Raw genomic sequence first — 21,830 nt, 5'->3', positions numbered from 1 at the left:
GAAGGAAATTCATAATAATGCCGCCTTGCGCGACCTATCCTACGCCAGTTTTCAATCATTGCGAAATGTGAAAGGACTTCGACCCGCAGCTTTATATGCTTTTCAGTCTCTTATAATCTCTGACACGGCTAGCTTCTATTGTCGAATACGATCAGAGAAGGTTAAATAACGTCACAGCTCATACAGCAAACGGGATCTCTCAGCCAGACCACCTCTCCTCTTCTATGTTTCGTACGAATGCGGAGAAATCTCTTAAAGATCAGATTCTTGAAGTCCTATCCCCGTCTGGAGATAAGATTTCATTTATGATAGAATTTCATTTGTGTTAACTTGTTAACCGAGCTGTTTCCTAGTCCGAAAGCTTCTATCTAATTGTGAAATTAGAAATTGAGAAAGATAAATCAATTGCAGTTAGAATGAATTTAATTCTTACGTATACAGATATCGTAGATTTGAATTGCAACACGAAATGATTGATGCGTTCAACAAACCGACAATCGAGCGACGAGTTAATTCATGTTCCATCCTTAACAGGCTTGAGATGGCTATTCATATTAATGTTTTACATATCCTATAATTTCTATATACATTATCAAATTTGTTTTAAACTTTACCAATACGATCATGATGATATCGTAACGCTGATGCTAACGCTGGTGGAATTCAAAATCTTTCATCTAACGGACGTATCACACCCATAAAAGGTTTCTACACTCGAACATTCAAGAGCTTTCGCGATTCCCGTGTCTATCGATAAGATATTAAATCTCGTTGCTAGGATATTAATTCGATCAGGATGAACGCTAATGAATTTGCACCACGTCCAACACCATCCTATTCCGCACGCATCAACAACGGCCATCGTACGTTCATCCTGGAACGGCGTATGAGTTTCACCGGGAGGACGTTCACTCGCATTAACGGCTTATGGGATTCCTGCGTAACTTATTTACGATGACAAAAAAAATCGAGGCTCCCCCGTCCGCCTATAATATACGCTCAAATCCGCTATTCTTCAATTACCTCTCTTCTCCTTTCTGTATACTCTATGTTCCCGCAGTTTTATCGTTCCGTCCCTTTCTCGTTCTCTTCGTTTTCCTCTTACATCCCTTCTTCGCTCTTCTTCCTCTTCTATAACTCTTTTCTTCCACGGTTCTCCTCGTTGTGCATTCGTTCTCCTTCTCTGTCCTTCGTTCTCTTCCTACTTCCTTTATTCCATCTTCTTCTTTCTCCCTCTTTGCACGCCGAGAAACGGCGTGGTACCACCGCTTGCGTGCATCTTGAACGCGTGAGCGCGTACAGCACGAGTTACCCTTGGAGGTCAGAGGTCGGGTACCCTGTGTAAGAGAAAGAAAAAGGGGTAGAGGTGGATGGGCGTGGTTCGTATTTGAAGTAGAATCGAGCCTCCACCTTCTTCATCTTTTTCTATCCCTTTCGACGGCGGATGTGCTTCGCCAGATACGTCATGGAATTCCCAGCTATTGAAAAGAAATATCCGTACCCGCCATTCTCGTGTCTACGGCAACCGGTTATTCATTAATTTACGCGTTAATCGACGCTGTGAATTTTGTCCCATTCACGGTCGATTTGCTCGCGCGCCTCTCGACGAGGGTGGATGGATAGTATAAATTGAAAATCGATGGATGACTATCGGATAGGCAAAAGATTCCACGCTGTTGGCTATTGTATCGTATACGGTTGAACGAAAATACTCTTAGATCGGTTTCTTTTTTTCGAGCAGCAGTAATTTGGCATTAATCCGCAGGCTGCGAAGTTCGTTTCATTCACGATCGATGGATATTTGATAAAAAAAAGAGATTTTGTGTTATATAAATATTTTATTGTCCGCTATTCTATATATTAATAATTTTGAATCGAAATTACGTCGAAATTAGCGTATTTAGAAATTTTTATTACATTTTAATTATTAATTTGCCAGCGACGTCAATCGATGTTGCGAGGTTTATCCCATTTACAGTCAATTTGTAGATGCCGAATGGCAGAAGAAATTCCTATTGACTATTGTATTAATATTCTATTGTATACCGATGTTATATCGACCTGTTTTCTAAGAATACATTCATCATATTGCACGATAATTGATACTTATTATCATTATTAATTTTATTCGACTCACGATTGATTTTTTCGAATCAACAAGCTCAACGTTCTAGTCGAGGGTGGATGGATAGAATAAATTTGATATCGATGCATGGTTGCTAAAGAAATCCCGTGCTGTTGGCTATTGTATTAATATTCCGTTGGATAATAATAGTCTTGGATTCGAGTTAAATTGATCTTTTTTTCTAAGACCAGCGCATTTAGAGACGATGATGTCGTAATTAGAAAGGGAAGTTGCGTGCATTCTCCCGCCCATATCAGCCACGGGAATACCGAGAATCTTTTCTACATGATACGCTTCTTTAGCCTGGGGTATCGAACCTGCTGATAACTATTGTTACTTGACATAAATGACATAAATTCTCGAAATTGAAATTAGGAATTTTTACATACATATGTAAGTACCGCTTAGAAAATGATTCCAAGTTTTTTTTGCCAGTTCATTCTTGTATCTCTGATATTTCTTCGCTAACAACTATTTTTCCCTTTTATCGTACAAACTTCGCGAACACGCGATTCTTGTAAAAACGATATAGTGTCGGTTCTTCAATCGCGTTGACAACAGTGTCCGCGGTTACGATCGGTAATTATCGGCATGCCACGCGTGTCTGAGATACCAGGGATGCCATCGAGTCTTCTCTCTCAGATTCCGCGACACGACGCGACGCGCGGATCAAATACAAGAGAAGCTGGCGATCGGTGGAAGAAACTTCGAGGATTTTAAACCGATCGCTTCGGATCTTTCGTTAAAAACAATTAAACGTGGTTGCACACGCGAGATGTTCAGGAGGGATAACGGGTCGAAAGGACGATTCGTTGGACCGTGACGAGTAGGCGATAGCCATCGCTAATTTAATAAAAGCAGCGCGATGAAAAGGTAGAGCTGTGAAAAGAACGGCGGTGACCCGGTGGATCGGTCTGTATCGATGACCAATTTAGATATCGCATCTGGATATCTCCAGTGTAACCTTGGACCTAGTGTCAGGGCGATCCTACGATCTGATCTTCGATACGTGTGCTGTGGAAGGTATAAAAGAACGCTTGGCGTCTTGGTGGATAAAGAGAACGGAATGAGGATTCTTAAACGTTCAGAAACTATTCGCTGGTTATTACAATAATTGTACGATATTTGAATATTATTTAGAATATTAGAGGCAATACGCGTTAACTTATCTAGAATGTTCAGTTTAAAGAAATTCTAGAGAAACAACTTTCTATAAATTGTTATAAGTAAATTATCAAGAAAAATTTTATGAACGCATCGTTTGGACGAAGGCAGAATTTGGACACGATTGGTCGAGAATCAGCCCGCTACACGCGTATTTAATAATTTTTCCGATTAGATTTTTCGCTTACAGTCCTGCTAGTTGTTCGCCCTTACTCAGCGAGGATTCGGTCAAATACAGGTGCATACAGTCGATAAATTTGTATACTCGACTTTCTGAAATCTGAATCCTCCAGTGCAATTTTGTCGTTCTCGATCATCGACTCGTTTTAAACCATACAATCTCTTTGATGTTACTTCACGCGTATCGCGGATGCAGATTCGTAATATATATGCATAGGCGAGAAAAGTATTCAACGTAGTATTCGATGAGACGCAACACAATGATGTATTATAGTTCGATAGTTGGTCGGAGGAGCAGAGTTTCGCTTAGTCACGTTGATCGTTCACGTTTGACGCGACTTTTCTCTAAGAGTCTTCTCTAAGATGGCCGGTGTGTGGTAATTAATTAGCCGGGAAAAACGTTTTATACCTTGTCCTCCAGTCTTGTACACGGTTACGAGAGGATACGAATGGTGGGTGAAATTCCGATACTCGACCGGCTCGTTACGATGATTCCTCGCAGCCGGCTTCCCTCGATGATGTCGGCAATTAAAGTCTTATACCCTCCATTAATCTGCATAGGGAAACAGACGGGCAGAGAAAAGGACGTGGATGAGGAAAGAGAAGAGTGAGAAGAAACGAAAATGATCGCCACGGGGGTTTCCGCGACCCTTTCCTAGAGATCACAGCAGTTCTAAGAGGAAAAGGGAAAAGCAAGAAGCTTCTGTCACCGAGCGATCGCATCAGAGGGGGATCATGCCTGAATAATCATGATTTTCGCTGTGATTCTCTGCTAAGATTCCTTTCGATACGATGCGATGTCGTGAACCTCCTTCTTCCATGTTAAATCGTGGGTCAGAGTGGTCTGGGTTTTAGCGTTTAATTATCGACTCTCTAAGATGAGGGGATCTCTTAATGGGCACTGTAGGATTGCTTAGGATGAAGTGGTAATTAGAGTGAACGATCACTGCCGCGAGTGTAAGTAAGAATACAATCACTTTGGTCTTGCTTCTGGAGATTTTATCGTTTAGATTTAATGAATTTGCATGGAAGAAGAATCTTTTCGTTTATAGAAACAAATACTATCGAGTTATAAAAATAACGGAAAACCGTAATGCAATAAATTTTCTAAAGCTTCGAATCATCCATATAATAAGCATTATTATTGTTATTAATAAGCATAACGCGTTACAAATTGATTCTCACCGAACAACGACGCTTCAAACCCAAGGAACGAACCGCGATGAAAATTTCTATGAGACGAAAAAGAAAGGATTCAATTAGCGATCAGCTGTCTATTTATCCACGGCTCATTGTTACCGGCGGACTTAATTGCGAGCTCGCGAAAGTCGCGCAAATAATTCACCGCGAAATGATTCATCAGCCGGCTGGCTGATTTTTTAGCGGCCCGATAGAAAGTCAGAATCTATCGGAGGCGGCCGCCATCACATTTCCTTCGTCACGTATCTGACAGGGTAATGGTGGCACAGGGATTAACCAACACCTAACCTGCGGGACACTTACTCGGCACGGCAACGACAGATAAATTAGCGATGCTCGCATTGTGGATGGGGTAATAGACGTCGCGGAGCTGACATTTAAGCCACGACACTGTAGCCAACTCTGTTGTAATCGACTCGATGCTGCGCAGTTCCAAGTTACCATTTTCCGCTTTTCTTACGTTCAACGTTTTCATCGCGATCTCCTCCTCGGATCGTTCGAGCAAAGATCTTAAAATAATCCCGAGATAAAAAAAGAGAGGGGGCATAATCTCTGCTCCAAGCATAAAACGTTTTCTTTGGAGAAAGTTTCCCCTAATTACTTAAAACACGAGTTTACGAGTTCGATTGGAATATTCATAGCCGTCGATAAACTCGATTTATCGAACGAAAATTAATTAGCTTCGTATAACAGGGACAAAGAGGCATCAAAGGTGTATAGCGGTCAACGTAAGATACGTGTGCGGAGATTGTCGAAGGTATCATCGTGACTACGTGATATTATCGTGCTTCAACCCTTCCGTACGTTTCGCAAATTGCAGGCTTCGCGGCTGGGCAACTTCGCTTTTCCTCCTGTCGGGATGCAATCGACGGTATTCGACGGGCATCGATCGCGAAATCGAGGCGATGAACGACGAGGAAACGTGTTGCAGAGGTGTGAAGTACGTGTATCATTTGGACGAAGGTGAAGTTCAGAGGAGAACTGTGGAAGAGATTCTTGGTATCGTGTTTCAGATTCTTAGGATCCGCGTTGCTTTCCTAACTTCCTAATTACTCAACAACTTGTTGTAATTGTTACACGTGCAAGGCCACGTGTATGTTTACATAGATTCTGTAATAGCGATCCTAGCGACTGAGTTTCGAGCAATAAAATAAATAAAAGCGCGAAACAATCGACCGTCTATGATCGAAATGAAAAATGGAAAAATCCTGAAAATAAGCGAAAGAAATAATAAAATACAGGAAAAGAGAAAATAGTCGAGTATTAAGGCGAATCTATCGCATGATCGAATTGTCTTGCTGTTATTTTTCCTTATTTTTTCCACTTTTCCAGAAATATTATACGTAGATGAAAGAACAATCGAAGGAACGAAAAGTTAAAACGGAGAGAGATCAGAGACAACCTCGTTAACGTCCGGCATTTTGTTTTATGCGGTCGTGATCCGGCAGGTTACGAAATAATCGTGGCGTCCTTAATCTGAGATCACCGAGGCGCATCAATGTTGCCGATGGAATATCATTACGATCGAAGAGATTCCTCTGTTTCCATCTCTCTCCAACGACAACATCTCAGGAGTTCCATCGCAATTTGTGCGAGTGAGACGGACGACTAATGATAGTCCAAGTAGAAATATATTATAGATGATGTTACAGGATAACGTAATGAGTAAAACGTGGCTTTATCCAGGAATTTTGCGGGTGCTTCGTCATAACCCCGCAAGAACGTTCGCCCTTCGTCTGCCGGCCGATCTCTTGGGAATCGAAATGCAAACTTCCACTCGAATTTCACAAAATTAAGCCTAACAACCGTATCGATCTCTTGGCAAAAGTTTCCTTAAGCTTTTCCCAATCTCTAGCTAGACGCTTCTATTACAAAATTCTTTGCTTCAAATATGTAGTTTCTGCAACGTTTAAACGTAAGTTTTTGTAACATTTAAACGACCGCCAAGCGTAGAAATACTCGCAATATATATTTCGTTGAGTCTTTTATATGTTTTCAAGTTAATATTAAGTCTTTATACGTTTCTATAATAACATTTAAATGATTGTCAACCTATCACGTACTGCCAGTTTATGGTGTCAGTCTGCAACTTCATTGGTCTCTGGATGATCTTACCGGTTTCAGCGATTAAACTTTCACGTTTAATTCAAACAATCTTTCAATTTCAAAACGACTATTATTTCAAATACGTATTATTACACTGAAATAGGATTATTTTAGAAGAAACATTATATCCATTATACGTAATTCTATCTACCAAGCGACTTCTTCTCATCTTCCAATTTCTCTATATCCATAAATCTTCAAATTTAACCGAGTCACGTATTTCCAGTAGCGATTCGACTTAGTTGCTCGCGAAAATATTCGAATGCTCGTAGAATCCTTGCGAACATATCACGTGCGTTATGACAACTGTTCGAATACTTTCGTAAATCACTGTACGTACATATAAACCGTGTATTTACCTAGGCAACTGTGTTTTAACTTCGAGATCGAGTTGGTTAAGTCTTTGCTTTAACGTTTGAAGATATATCGTCATTTAAAAATTAGAAACGTATTAAGAAATCCGCCCAAAGTACATCGGTGATTAGGCTAGAACGACGAGTTTTCGTTTTTAGTTCCTAAATGAAGTTTCTCGAACGTGACAAAAGATTCCAAAGTTGGATAATTCAACCGACGTTAAAAGTGTGGAAAAGTAATCTTAAAAATGTGTATCATCGCTCTTCGAAGCTCACAAAATATCTCATTGTATATTCCAGGAAGCCAGCAGCTTCTCGGTCAGGCTTACCGTCCCTCTTCATAAAACTGCACGACGGAACAGATCGAAAGCTCGTCACTCGTATATTTTTCCCCTAAGGTGTCTCGTCAAGGCGACAGCAGGCAAACTATTCACACGCGGTCTCGTCGAGGCGTGTACCTGTTTCCATCGAGCGGATGCTCAAGGCAGGTGAGTTATACGCTGGCTTCCTCGTCTTCGATCGTCGTTTTGGCCGCAGTTGGCCGTCGTTGGTCACACCGGCGAACAGTATGCGCTCGTATGGGCCTGACCGTCAGGTATGTATCGCCTTGAACGGGCACCCAGAGGCTGACCTCCGACCCGCGGGACACAGGTGAGCCGCGATTTTTCAAACGATCGTTTCTCCCCGTTCCCGTGTATACACACGCGCTCCTCCAGAGATATCCGTGGAACCGCTGGAGGACAAGGGGAGGTGAGGCCGGAGGCGGCGTTTGCCGATTGGTCGGCGCCGTCCTCTTCGCAGCCAGTGACGAGAATGGAGGCCATCCTCGACCCACTCCCACCGCGCCTAGTTTATTCTTACCTTTCCTTACCTTTCCATTCCTTTCCTTGCCTTTCCATTCCTTTCCAGAATCTCTGCGCACCGTGTGTCGCCAAGCGATGCGTCCCTCCCGCTAACCCTTCACCACCCCACAATCGCCACCTGTGTCGTCGAGAATCGAGATTCAGGAAGTTACAAAAGATCCATGGAGACAACGGTGCATCCGGAGACATCGATGCTTCCGGGACGAAGCTTCTTTGGTAGCTCTTTGGTACAACTATGCTTCCACCTTGATGCAATTTACATTCATTTTGCCAAGAGCTTCCGCGTGTTTTAGTACTTGCAAAAATAAACAATACGAAGGTACTTGCGATCGAGTCGTTTCTCCCAGTTCTGGTTCTCAAGATCAGATGATGGATTTTTGAGTGAAAAATAGAGGAAGATGCAAAATTTGATTCTTTGCGAAACATATGTAGATACCAAAGAAGACATTTCAAGTGGTTTAATTTGCGGTGTAATTTTGCAGGGGTGGTACTTATTTATATCTTCTAGGATGATGTATACCATAAATTGATCTAACGAAGGAAAAACGACCTGTATCTTTGAAAATTGGAATCCAGGAAGTCAAAGAAGATCCACGGAGGCAACGGTACATCCGGAGACAACGATGCTTCTCTGGGAGAAGGAACGAGGCTTCTTCGGTGGATCTCCGATATTGTTTATTACTTTTAGATTATTATTATTATTAGATTTATTAAAAGCCGATTATGCGATCCTTAATTAGGGATTAATTTAAACGCAGAATAATTCTTGACAGCAGCTGAGACCTCCTGTCTGTAATTCTCCATGCGTGGACTATACGCTGCAAGCGTTCGAAGAGAGTCGTCTTAATAGGATGGTTCGCGACTACGCGCGCTGTCAAAAGCATAGGAGAGAATGCACGTCGTGTCTCGAATGTTTACGGCGGGCGCCGTTCGTCGCAATAACGGAAACAAAGCGGAGAAAGGCTTTACCCGTCTATCAGTAAATAATGTCGCTTGGTTCGGACACCGTCGCCTTCCTAGACTTTTTGTATCTTTTGCGAGTAACTGCAGATAACTTAACCTTGCTGCATCTCAAAAAATATCTCAGGGTTGAAAGATATTCGCAACGTGCGAACACTACAGAGGAGAATACAAGTCACATTTCCTACATTTTACAGTGAAGCAGTTTCAAAGTTTACAACAGAAATCCATTTCGTTCTGTGATGTTCGTTCGAAAGAATTGTTCTTGGTACGCAAGATCTCTGGCTAAAATTTTGTATCAAACATTTTCTTAAAACATTCTCAAAAAATGTATCTTGTTGGTTAAAACGAAAGCATGGTTGAAACAGAAAAATTCCAAGATCGATATTCATCGTCCTTCGGCGATCGAAACATCGGAAGATTGAGAGGTATTTCCTATAAATACGGAGGGTCGTTCATCCACCTGCTACCCCGAATAAATCCCCTATCATGACATAATCTGGCTCGGATTAAACGCGGTAAAAATGGCCGGCCACGCGTTATGTGTGGCCAGACAGAAACAGATTAGCGCGATCAATCTGCTCCAGCCTCCCCCGTTCTTTTATGTCTTTTCTCTCCTTCGAGGAAGCGCGTTGTTTCTTCCTTGTCTCGTCTTTTTCCACGCTTAATGCCCTTCTCTCGTCGAGGTAACCCTCGGTTCGGACCCAATCTCTTGGCGTTTCACGACGACGCCATGGTGTCGTAATGCCCTCTAGCGCGGCGAGTAATATCTCTATTAATAATGTAATTGCCGAGCAGCGGAATCGTGCATGCGTGCAACGGCCATTAGCGGGAGGGCATCTTCCGAAGGGTACCCTTCCCCTCTTCATGAACGTTTCACCTGCGTGCGTTTACGCGGGTCACGGGTGAAATTAGTGCGGTACCCTTTCTTCGAGCGGCGAACGATGGATCTGGATGTTTCGGGATGATTCAGTTCGCCGTTAAAAGCAGGATGATGATTGGGTTAGTTTAATGTTTAAGGGAGTAAGAGTATAGTTATTCCGGCAAGGTTCTGTCGTATTAATAGTAATAAAGTATAGCGTGTAGATTATGAATGTCTATGCATTTATGGGAAATTTTAAGATGTAGAAATGTAGAGAAAGCACGTAAGAATTTTCAAAGTGTAGTGTACCGATCATGTTTAAACGATGAGATAAATTTCTATATTTAAGTCTCATTTCTTCAGCTATTTATTCATATTAGCAGCTGAGTAATATACTGCAGTAAATATACTACACATATATTCGTACGCTATTTGAAAAGCAAAAGACGTATTTTCATAAATAGAATATGAAACTTGAATTCTTGGAATGTATAGTTCTTAAATCATCAATCACACGTTTGAATAATTACAAGATAGATGTCTTTAACGACTTCAACCATTTTCATTTTTAAATTATCCCCTATGTATGAAGAAAAATTGAGTAAATTGATTTCATGTTTTGCGAAAGAAGTAAGGGCGTTTAAGCTGTACATATTTCCTTTTGTCTTCTTTCTTTTCAAACACGGATGATAAGAGACGGTAAACACACCTGAACGGTAGTTCCATGGTGAACCGTTCGCGTAATAGAAATGCAAGAAGCGCATGTCTGCCATTCAGTTAGGAAACTTTTTCCCCCTTGGTCGAAGAGAAACGCACGCGGTTGCCACGCGGCCTCGTCCATTACTGTGCAAATGCAATTAGTACCGTTCCAGGCAAACACGTTGGTGAAACGACGCAAGAAGAGCGGTGCGTTTGTTCGACTCGCGTGCACGCGAACCACCAAAAAACGCTTAAATTATCAACGTACATGTAACCGAGGCCTCTGGAATGTTGCAAAAATTCATAACACTGTATGATCACCGGTCTAACATTTTCTCACTTCCTTATTCGGTAAACAAGGGTTTGGTGTCCGCTAAAAATAGTTCTATTCGAGAAGATCTCACGGATACCTTGACTTCAACGCGTGTCACTTAAATTTCACTTAACATTTACTCTATGACTGTCTACCGTGGTTAAACACCGTTGCGTGCTCATTTACAGTAGCGAACGTGTAAACAAGTCCAAATACTTCTCGCAATTCAATTGGAATTTTTCTCTCGAACTATATGTATTTCTTTGGATACTTTGGATCGGAATCTGGATCACGGTTTTGCAGATATTTCATCTTATAACGTAACAACGTTAATCTCGTTGTATTTTTATATACGTTATATCTTTGTTAATAAGAGTCACTTTTAGTTCAGGTATTCTAAGGATTTATTTCACTTTACAATGGCAGTCGAAAAGTGCAAAAGAAAGGTAGAAGATGGAAGAATTTGATTTTTCTGAAAAAAATTGTTTTAAAGTTAAAAGTTTTAAGTTTCTTTTATTGAAAATTTCCATTGTTGGAAAAATTGATTACGTAGTTTAAACCTTTGACGATTCACTTGTTGGATCTAGATAATACATATATGCAATCGGTGACACGTAATGCGAAAGATAAAAAATTTAAATTCATAGCACTCCTATACCGCAAATTTAATCGCATAAAATTTGTTTCGTTCATAAAATATACTCGCGGTATAATTATAACAGAATTTGAGTATATTCGCCGTCGCAGTCCTAATAAGGAAAAGACGAATGTTTTCGCGGTATCGAGGAGAAGTTCTGCGAAGAATGCATAGCACGGAAAGTTATTAACGGTGATGAAATCCGAACGCGGACCGGACGAGAACAAGACGAACAGGACAGTGGCTGCGTGCGTGGACGCATCTCATTCGCCCATTAGGAAGGTATTTCACGGCGTGTCACGTTTTATGTCGGCCACGTGACTTCGCGTGACACTGCCGAGTTGAGCCGATGCCGGGTCAGAGGTCGCGTGCGATTCGCCTCGAACCGTTTGGTCCTGCGCTGCGGTTCGATAGTCATCACCGTGTCTAAGTTCAACTTGAAACTAACCGTGCACGGAATGGACTTTTCGTATCAGAATAAAATGAAAGAACCCTCTTAATTTTCACGCGTGCGTCTTCCATCAGAGAAGAGTTTTAACGTTGTTTCTTTTAACGATACCGGAAGTTTGAATGTTTTGAAATTTCTTTTCATGTATTTTTAATAATTTGATTGTGCAAGAAATAAGATATTTTTTTGTCAAGAATAATTTTTCTCCTTCCGGTAATAGTAATTTAAACATTTTAACGACGTCCTATTATTTACTGAACAAAATGAAGAGGTACAGAGACCAAGGAAAGTTTTAGTAGCAGTCGAGCTTCTTTGCATAATAAACTTGTATTTTTAATATAAAAAAGCGACTACTAATAATTTATGTCGTTCGTTCAAGAGTCCAGCTACGAATAAACCGACTACTATTACATAAAATCTTTCGAATACTTTCTAGCTCAATTTTTCCTCGAATCGTCACACTTTTTCGAGTCACGTTTCTCGCTCACAAATTTCACTTTTCGTAATCGACACGCAAAAAAGAGAAAAGCAAACGCCTAGACAGATGTTTCAAAAGTTGCTCGTCAGACAGAGGATCGAGAACTATGTGTTCAAAAGTCGTGGAATTTCGCGACGGAGGACGCGACGGATTTCTACGTTTTCGTGTGATTTACGACTTCTAGCGGCGCGAAGGTCGGTCGTGAACGCAACGCGACCCGGAACGACGTATTCTAATTTGATTAAACTTTCATAAATGGGACAACGGCATACGGGACGAGAGGCCGTGTCGCAGCAGGGGTGCGTGCCACTCTTTTAACGACTCATTTGCGTCTCGGCGAAACTTTACGGTCCGGTTGATCGATTATTTTATTTTATTTCATTCCGATGTCCGCGCTGCTGCCTTTCTCGCTCACGAGCATCGGCTACGCTTCGTTTTATCGGTGTATCGCGTTTCCGACGCGACCTCTCGAGATCCTCCGATTCTACACTTTTGCCGCGGGAAACCTATCGGATCGGTGAGAAATCGTTCCGGATAATCGACTCCAATGATGGATTGCGTGAAATTCTATTAAAATAATTAGCGTTCGAAAGTCGAGGAAGTTTATCCTAGTAGCGAGTTTTTCGTGGGCAAAATGTGAAATGTGATTGCGAAGGAAATCAAACTTAGAAACTCTGAAACTTGTTGATATATCGTATACGGTACGAGAGACCTTTAATGTTCACAAATATTTTAAAATATCGAAAGTCTCTTTGTTCTTTGAAGACAGAGTGCAATTACTCTCAATTTTACGATTACTCACAAAAGACTCAAAAATTCCAGAAACTATCCCTAACAATGACACTGCAATTTTACAAGTACACGCGACGATGTTATTCGAGCTAATTGCAAAAGTATATTTTCTGAAATCAATCGCTATTTTGTACAAATATATTTTGAACAAACTGACCGATTTCTACGGATATCAATCCTGTTACTTTTCAGAGGAGCTACGTGTTACGCGTGTTTTCGTAGGAGATCGTTAGTAAGTTCGTAAATTTCGGATCAAATAGTCGTTTATGTAACGCTCACCGAAGAGCTTTATTCCAAAGGAAAACAACAGCTGCGATAAAAATTAGAGAAATCCCGATTATGATCTTTGTACATGGATTCCTAAGTTATACAAGATTCTTGATCGCTGTTGGTGCCTTTATCTTCGATGATCAGACAGAAAGTAAAAGGATACTTTCTCTCAAAGACACGAAATTTCGGAGCCACTTCATGCCGGACCAACGCATTAATAATCATGAAACTGTCTCGAATTAAATATTTAAAAAGGGTATCTATTAAGTTTAAGATTTATCTAAGTATCTGAAATGAAAAACTGTAAATTACGTAACTTAACTAGCTTAACCCTAACTCATTCATTGTTTGCACTTTAACTTCACATACGAAAATATTACACGTGATATCTCGCGGAACAAATCTCAAATGTTACGTATTATCGATCAACTTCATATTACCAAAACTTTGTTCGAACGAACTTCCATTTCCCAACGAACTTTCCAAAGAAGCCAATATTTCCCATTGAACGGTTCGCTTCGGAACTGCATCGATTCGACGGAAAATCTGTGCCAAAGCACGTTCAACGAACTACCATAAACTCGTTCCGTAAGAAATGATAAAATGTTCGCTCAGCGTGAAAAGGAAAAGGCGGAAAAGCTAGGAAACGCAGGTGTTTGGTCAATCGTCGGGGGAAAATGCGCGTTTCGCGGAACTGCGACCGTCTTATCTTTACGACGCGGACGATGAGTTTTCAGCCCCGTCCATTCGCGCCCGTTCGCTTCCCCGACAACTTTACAATTCCGCACGCCACGCGGGAGTGTTACAGGTTTATAGTGGTTGGGTTTATAATACATCTTGGAGTTTATGGTCGGCCGTGCGCGCGTTACCAACCACTCCTTCAATGCTGCACGTCGCTTTTCCTCGATGCTAGTCACGACCGCGACAATGTCCCCTTTCAGCGGCCTGGTGTTTTAGAAGATCGTGGTAATTTGGATGTTTATGTCCGGTTTTGAGTGACAGAATGACAGCGTGGCTTCCAGAGGCCGGTAATACTTTTATCAGCGTGAAAGTGGTGAATGGAAAGATTAAAAGAGGTCTTTTCGAAGGGAACGATGGTAGATGTATTTTCTCAAATCGAAATAACCGTAGGAAGCGGTATATGTACAATAGTTCGCAAAAGTATTCGAACATTTGTAGAAACTTTTTTTTAAATATATCGGATACGTGTATCGTATGAAATGCTTTGGAATTTCATTCGCATCTTAGTTCTGACACTTTACGATTAGACCGATGAAGTCTGAAAGAAATCGGAAAATGTACATGCAAGTTGCGAGACACTTAGTGCAAGTATAATTTCAAAAGGATCGTGGAGATATTTAAACGTCGAATCTCAATATTCGGACTATTTTTAACACTTAAACGTGAAACGCTTAAGATACTATAGTGTGTTAAACGAAAGGAGAAACACATAGATCGAACGAAAAGAATTCAATTTTTAAATATCGTTGAAACGCGATCACCGCAATAGGATTTTACACGTTCTAAAAATTCTACCTACAAATAAGCGTCGGTATTAACGTTTCACGATATCTGTAAGGACCTTCGCTAACCAATTGCCTCGTTCCACGTATTCTCCGATTGTGGAAAAGAACGAGGATAACGCGGTTTAATTACCGCTATCAATGGTGTCTAATTTAATTATCGACAACCGTGTAGGACGAATCACTTCACGGGAGATTAATGCGATAACGACTCGAGTGGAGAAACGATCGATCACCGGCGAGAGAGTATCGAAGTGTTCGTTTCGGAATTTTTGTTTCGAATGCCACCAGTCACCCCGTGTCTAGCAGTCGGAGATTATGAACGCATCGCAAACGCGAATGAGCCTTGCCTGTTACGATACTAGCTCGTATACACTTGTCCACAATCCCACGAGTATCGTACATTGGCGTAGATGTGTATCGATATTCGTGGATCCTCGATCAAACCGTACATCGATTCGGTCAAATAAAATTTAACGATGCAAAGCTCCCTTCTATTCTGCTCACCGTGTAAAAAATGTTTTTACGTAATATCTGTTTTCTTCTATCGATTACATTCTTGTAATTAGCGTCAACTGATTTCTTACAAATTGGATGTTTTTGCTAATAGAAATTGATTTTACGTGGCCAATTAAGACGAAACCACGCCTCCCTGATATTTTCTTGAGGAATTTAAAATGTGCTGATTCGATAATACGCTATCGCCTCTTGTAATCCCATGGATATCGAGCCATTAAGTATTTATCGCTAAAGAAAGCGCATAAAACTTTCGATGTCTTCGTGATTATATAATAAAATTATAATAATTAATCGATTTTGTAATGTAAGAGGTCTGATACTTTTAGCCACATTCGCTTAAGTTATCGCTTGAACAAAGCTGAACGAGCAATCTTAAGAACGTACAGAACGAAAGCTATTCTAAATAAGCTCAACTAAAATCTGATAAAATCTTCTTATCAAAATCACTCAAATGCAATACAAATACAATTGCACCACTTTAAAGATCAGTCCGTACTTACTTGATTTCAGGAACTGTGCACTTTCCAGATTATGCAAAATAGAACAGACGAAACGTAACGCAAATCCTATAATCAAACTTTTCTTGTAACTTCGCAAAGCCTCTTTTTAACAGTAATCTACGCGCACTTTGTTCCAAGACCGTATACTAAATCACGATCCCATCGTGTTACAATAGACAAAATACCCATAAAACAAGGAAACGTCGTAAGAAGAGACGATTTCACAGCGTGAAACGCGAAATCGTTGCAGATCAGTAGTATCTGCCCGTCGTGGTCAGACAAGCACGGGGGCCTTATTTACGCCACTGGCGGTGCGCGCCAGTTGTATGCAAATAGCACGGGATAAAAATTGATCAACGTCAGCCACCCGATGAATCTTCCAAGCCAATCAGCGTGTCTCATTAACCCCCGCCCCCGTCGAACAGTGCCTGTCAGTTTTACGTACGAGACTGTACGATCGTGCAACCGCTCGATGGACCGCTGGTTTCGCGGAACGTGTCGCGAGCGTGAGAATCACTGCATCCCAATTGATCCTAGGGTCAATGAAGCTGTTGAATGATGACCACTGACAGGTGCATTCACAGGATTGCGCATAATACCGCGCGTTGCCAGCGAGTTTTTAGCCGTGGCTGTATTATGTATCGTTCCCTCTCTCCAACGATCCTTCTCCTTCTTTCTCCCTCTTTGATTCACTCGGGTATCCTTTTGGCATGAGATTCCTCTCTCTCTTCCGCCACCTGGGTTGGCATTCCCCGCGTTTCTCCGTTCACGATGTTGTGATTCGCGTTTCAAAGTGGCGGAGGTGAGAAAGAGAAGGACGGAGCGATCGTATTGTTTCGACGTTATTTGAGGTTGTTAATTATGCATGGAAATTGAAGATGTATGGCTTGGTCGATCTTGTTCGAGGTCCGAGCCGCGATCGACTGCTCGACAGGAAACGAACGCCAGTGTGCGAGACGGACTACGCGGTGATGTTAAAGAGACGAAGGAAACAATAAATGGAGTATCGTTTGAAGCTTGTAGTTTCAGCAGCGTCAGGAAGCTTTAATACGACGCTACCTTTTTATTCAAATTAGTAATTCTTCGTAACGTTTCCAACGTGAAAAATGACGTGTGCCAACGAGCTTGTTCAATTTTCTCGAACAATTTCTTTTTAGAAGAATTATAACATATGGAATTTTAGAAATTAACTCTAGTAAATTCACCAGTTTCATCGCTATTTTCTAAGATTTCCAAAAGGACAAATTCACGGATGGACGAACCTTTCTAAGCTCTTCCTATCTTCTCGCTTCTTATTTTTCAATGTTCCAAGCTGTCAGAGAAATCAATTTTCAAACAGGAACTTTAGAGATGCTTGTAGGTGGATGCTCTCCTATCTTCGACGGTATTTTTCAAGATACGCCGTCACCAAAAAATTAATTTTCCATGTTCCTCGCGTGACGACTGTTAATTCATCGATCAACCACCCTGACTAACTCTTTCTTACGCGCGCGTATAAGCGAGCAAGTAACCCGCGAGTGTGCGAAGCTTAACGCTTTAAGTGGTACAAAGCTGTCCGCGATTGACGCCGCGTTCACACCCGCCAGGCGTTCGCGTACCGGTAAATGCGGCCAATTCATCACAGAATCATTCGCGGCGGGAGAATTCATTTATATTAATGAATGACTTATTAATCATGGCTGACGAGTGGTCGTGCCACAACTGGTCCCTCGTAGGGGTATCAATTATTATTCGCGCGCGCTGCCGACTCACAGGTGTCCCTAAACGTGATCGCGATACAGGGACACACTGATTCCGATTAGTTTTCGACTGGACTCGGGGCCAATGTAATTTGTGCTTTTGCTGGGATTCGCGGTGTATAGCAAGATGAGTATGCCTCGAGCGACAAATAAATTTAGCCAGAACCACTCGTCACTCGCGTCTTATCGCTTACCTTGTAACGTCGAATCACGTTCATATCGCTGATTGTAGCTGCAATTCCACAACGACAGGTCTAATCTGTAACAAAATTTAATCTACGCTGTAACTCCAGTTCCGATTATTGTTACGTTTATTCGTGTAAATAAACATAAAAGAGAAAACAAGCGTCGCATCAATACCATATTTTTTATTCGTCGAACAAATTTCTTGGAGATTCGATATTCGTAAATTTCTATAGCAACCGCGTATAATCAGAAGGAAATACACCGAGGATGGGAGAGATCCGAGAGACTGTTCTCTGGTAAGGGAATTTTCGCTGGTAGGATCACTGGTTGACTCAGGGCCTCGCGGAATGCCTGTTGCTTGACGAACCTTGAGAAATCGACTGGAGCTGGCCGATTGACAGAAACAATATGTTTCTGCAGTCCTCTTCCGTTTCAATTTTAACGAGCTCGACGGGACGGCGCGAACGCGAGGCCCGCGAATTTCGATTTTTCTGGCAGTGCTGCTCATACGGAATAGTGATGGATAGGAGGTGCTGAGATTTAATTTCGATGATTGGGATTGAGTAATTGGCGGCGCGTCGACTCGCGCGGGGAACGAACGCGTCGAGGGTCGATTCTTTTCTTTCAATTAACGTCCAGTTAAACCGCCTTCTTGTCTAGAAAAGAGCGTTATGAGGATGATTGAAAACCAAGAATGTTACGTTCGCGAGATCCATCAGTATCAGAAACGCGATTTGCCAGGCACGCGTTTTGATTACCCTGCACCATTACTTAATGTCCGAGCATACGGTGCCTTAACCCACCATCTCACGGCTGGAACGCGATATACAAAATTGCATTTGTACGTATCGATGTCGTGCCGACAAGAAAAAATATTCTCTGCGTTTCAACTCTTACGACAAAATACTCACCGTTCCTCTTTAATTAATTCATGATGTTGCGACACCTCGATAAAGCGACAAGATTGGAGGAAAGGAGAAAACGACGTCGGGTCTTTTCCAAAATAAGGGATAATATAGAAATTAAGGGTGGAATCGTCATTTTGCCAGTTTCAAAACTGTCTAAGAAGTACGAATCTTTGAATTTTTCGAGTTTTGCCTTTTTTTTAATGAAATCGAGCTACGCTTAAGAACGTCCACCTCGAAAGTTATTTGTCGGATCGAGTTGCTTTTTCAAAACTTTAACGTAGCAGGTTCGATGTACGGAAATAAATTTTGTCGCGCCAAAAAATGCTTTTGGCAACGCTGAAAATTATAAACGAATTCTCATTTTGATAATTTTCTTAAGATAGAATGTACCATTCCTAAATCCACACGTCGTAAAAACCTCCGTGCACGTGATAAATCGTCGCGTTTATAAAAGTTTCCACCTCGTTCTTCGCGATAGAGCGGCACTGGCAGCGTGTATCATCGGAGGTCAAGCAAAAAGAGCGGCTTCACCCTCGCGCGCGGCTAGTCTTCAATTATTCCAATACACGATGAAATATTACAATCGAATAATTTATTCGCTCGATAACGCGCCACGGCGTTAATGACGATCCGTTCTCCCTCCTGGTCCCCGTATCCTGGTACGTTCATCCAACGCTAATTACAAAATGGCAACTGTGCACGCGTACACGTCTACCGTACGTTGCAACGATTATCATTATCGCCGGCGAGTCGGTCGTTTCACCAGCTAGATAGAGAAGGTCCCTTCCTTTAATCCGCGACCGCGGCCCTCCGCACAAAAGGGTTGCTTCATGAAAGGGTTGTTGCTAGTCCCGTAAGAACCGGATGCTGATTAACGGCCAACCGAGACACTAACGATCTCGTATTACCGCGATATAAATGATGATATTAACAATCTTGTAAACTGCATCGTGGGAGTCGGTCGAAGGTGAAACGTTCCTCTGGCCGCCGGTAATTAAGATCTTAATTAGGTATTCACCGGCTGGTACGCGTATCTAGCGTCTTCTTGACCTTCTCTCCTCAAGAGCTACGTACCACAAGCGGAAAGAAGACGACGAAGATTACGTCGATTTCGTTCCCGATCCTCGTATCGACGACAGCGTTTTGAGATTTCCATAAAATTATTATACTCGGTCTCTCCCGTATAATGCAACTGATATCATTGTTAAAATTTCACCAAGTAATTCATGCAAGTAGGAATTTTCCAGCACGATAACAACAAATCTAAAACGAAGGAATTTTTATATATAACGATCTTTTGTAAATTGCAAATCTATCCTATCCTATTTGGCGTAAAATTAAAAAATTATAAAAGGATATCTATATCCTATAACTTGTGACCTCTGTAACACCGATGACGATATATCTCGCTTTGATCGAAACTATTCCATGGTACTGTTCTATACTTCTGAACAGAACAGGACAGAAGAATTATCGTATACTTCCGTCGATCGGACAGACCAATCCATTGAATCCTTACGATTGGCTAATTTGCATGCAATTAATTTAACCACGAACAATACTTCTCTCGCCAATGGTTTCTCAACCATCGACTGCTTGATTTTAAACAAGCCAGGACGTTGATTCATCGAATCGAGTGTTATCGAGGGCGCATCTCTGGCATACTTTACGGAAGATCTACCATGAGATAGAGTACGAGGAAAGGAAGATTTTCTATCGCCTTATCCCTTGGTTACCACTGAAGAATCTCAGCGATTTGATTGTCCTGCGTCGACAATGGGTTTCGAGCCCAGTATCGTCGATCAGTGGACGTGGAGATCGCGTAATTTCGTCGGCGCCGGGAATAATTAAAATATTTAGACGGACGGTTACGCGCACGCCGTCTTATTTCGAGACTTGCGCCGGGATGGACGATAAAGAACGAGCCGGAATGCAGCAGGATCGTATCACCGCGACTTTTATGCTTACTTACGTCGACCACACACAGTTGCGAGAAACGTCATATACTCTGGTCTCGTATAAGTAAGCCAATCCCCTATGGAAAGCTGAATTTCGATGCGTAGCGACGCTTTATGGATAAGAGAACGCCCTGGACATTTTTAAAGAAATCGAGATCATCGGTTGGTCGGTGGGATATTCTCGATCGTCGATCTTTTGGTGGATCTTTGTCGCGCGCGGTTCGATAACGTTGCGATAGGATATGTAGGAATCTGAAGAATATGGGGCTAGTTGATGTATAGAGTTCGAGATTTTTAAGAATTTAGAGAGTTTTTAAAAGACTCGTGAGTTTTTCGATATTTACGATATCTTTAATCTTTTAATTAAAAATGTTTTTAATATTTGATCGAGAGCTTTATCACTACGATTTCTACTTTGATACGTTACGCTTAGGAAAAAGAAGGATATCGTATAGCTGGACGGAATTGTATAACTGACCTTTGCAAGGAAACGTTCGACAAAAAGCCAAGCGTATAGTCGAATCATCGGTATAGCCGGCTGGATGTGACGTTTCAGTTTCTGGATAGTTTAAGCTTGTCTGGCGACCAACAGCACATACTTGCGACACGCAAGACTCGCGCGTCTTCGTATGATCTGCGATTCATCGTGGGGTAATCGCCATTTTCCTCGATGAAATTCAATTTCCGATAATTCCGTGGGAGACGTGTATTCCGAATCGTGTATATCAGAATAGTTCTCTGCTTATGCCATCCCTTTCGCTTCTTCGCATGGACAAAAGGAGAGGACGAGAAATTTTAAATTATGACGCATAATTTAGATTACTATAATTAGATCGCTTTATACAAGATTATTTAAGAAAAATCTTATTTTTCATATATTCGTATCGCTTGTACTTGCTACAGATTATATCTAACACCTAAAACATTTCTAAACTCACACAACAACACGATATCTCATGCTTAAAGACGTCCAGACCAATTAATCCGTCATAACAATCCGCTAAAAAAAAAAAAAAAAAAAAAAAAGAAAAGAAAAAAAATGATTAA

General features: G+C 41.5%; 1 long non-coding RNA gene across 1 annotated transcript in view; it reads right to left on the bottom strand.

The window, feature by feature from the left end:
* Nucleotides 1-21,830, bottom strand: part of LOC105680574 — a 77,885-nt gene that overhangs the window by 47,651 nt on the left and 8,404 nt on the right. The window contains exon 3 of the long non-coding RNA XR_004461479.1: nt 17,926-17,985. This is a non-coding gene — a long non-coding RNA (uncharacterized LOC105680574). The remainder of the gene's footprint in view (nt 1-17,925; nt 17,986-21,830) is intronic.

This window comes from Bombus impatiens, unplaced genomic scaffold, assembly GCF_000188095.3.
Source record: "Bombus impatiens unplaced genomic scaffold, BIMP_2.2 scf_0235, whole genome shotgun sequence".
NCBI classification, from domain to species: domain Eukaryota; kingdom Metazoa; phylum Arthropoda; class Insecta; order Hymenoptera; family Apidae; genus Bombus; species Bombus impatiens.
Note: the sequence above shows the minus strand (reverse complement) of the source record. Positions and strands in the feature narration are given on the sequence as shown.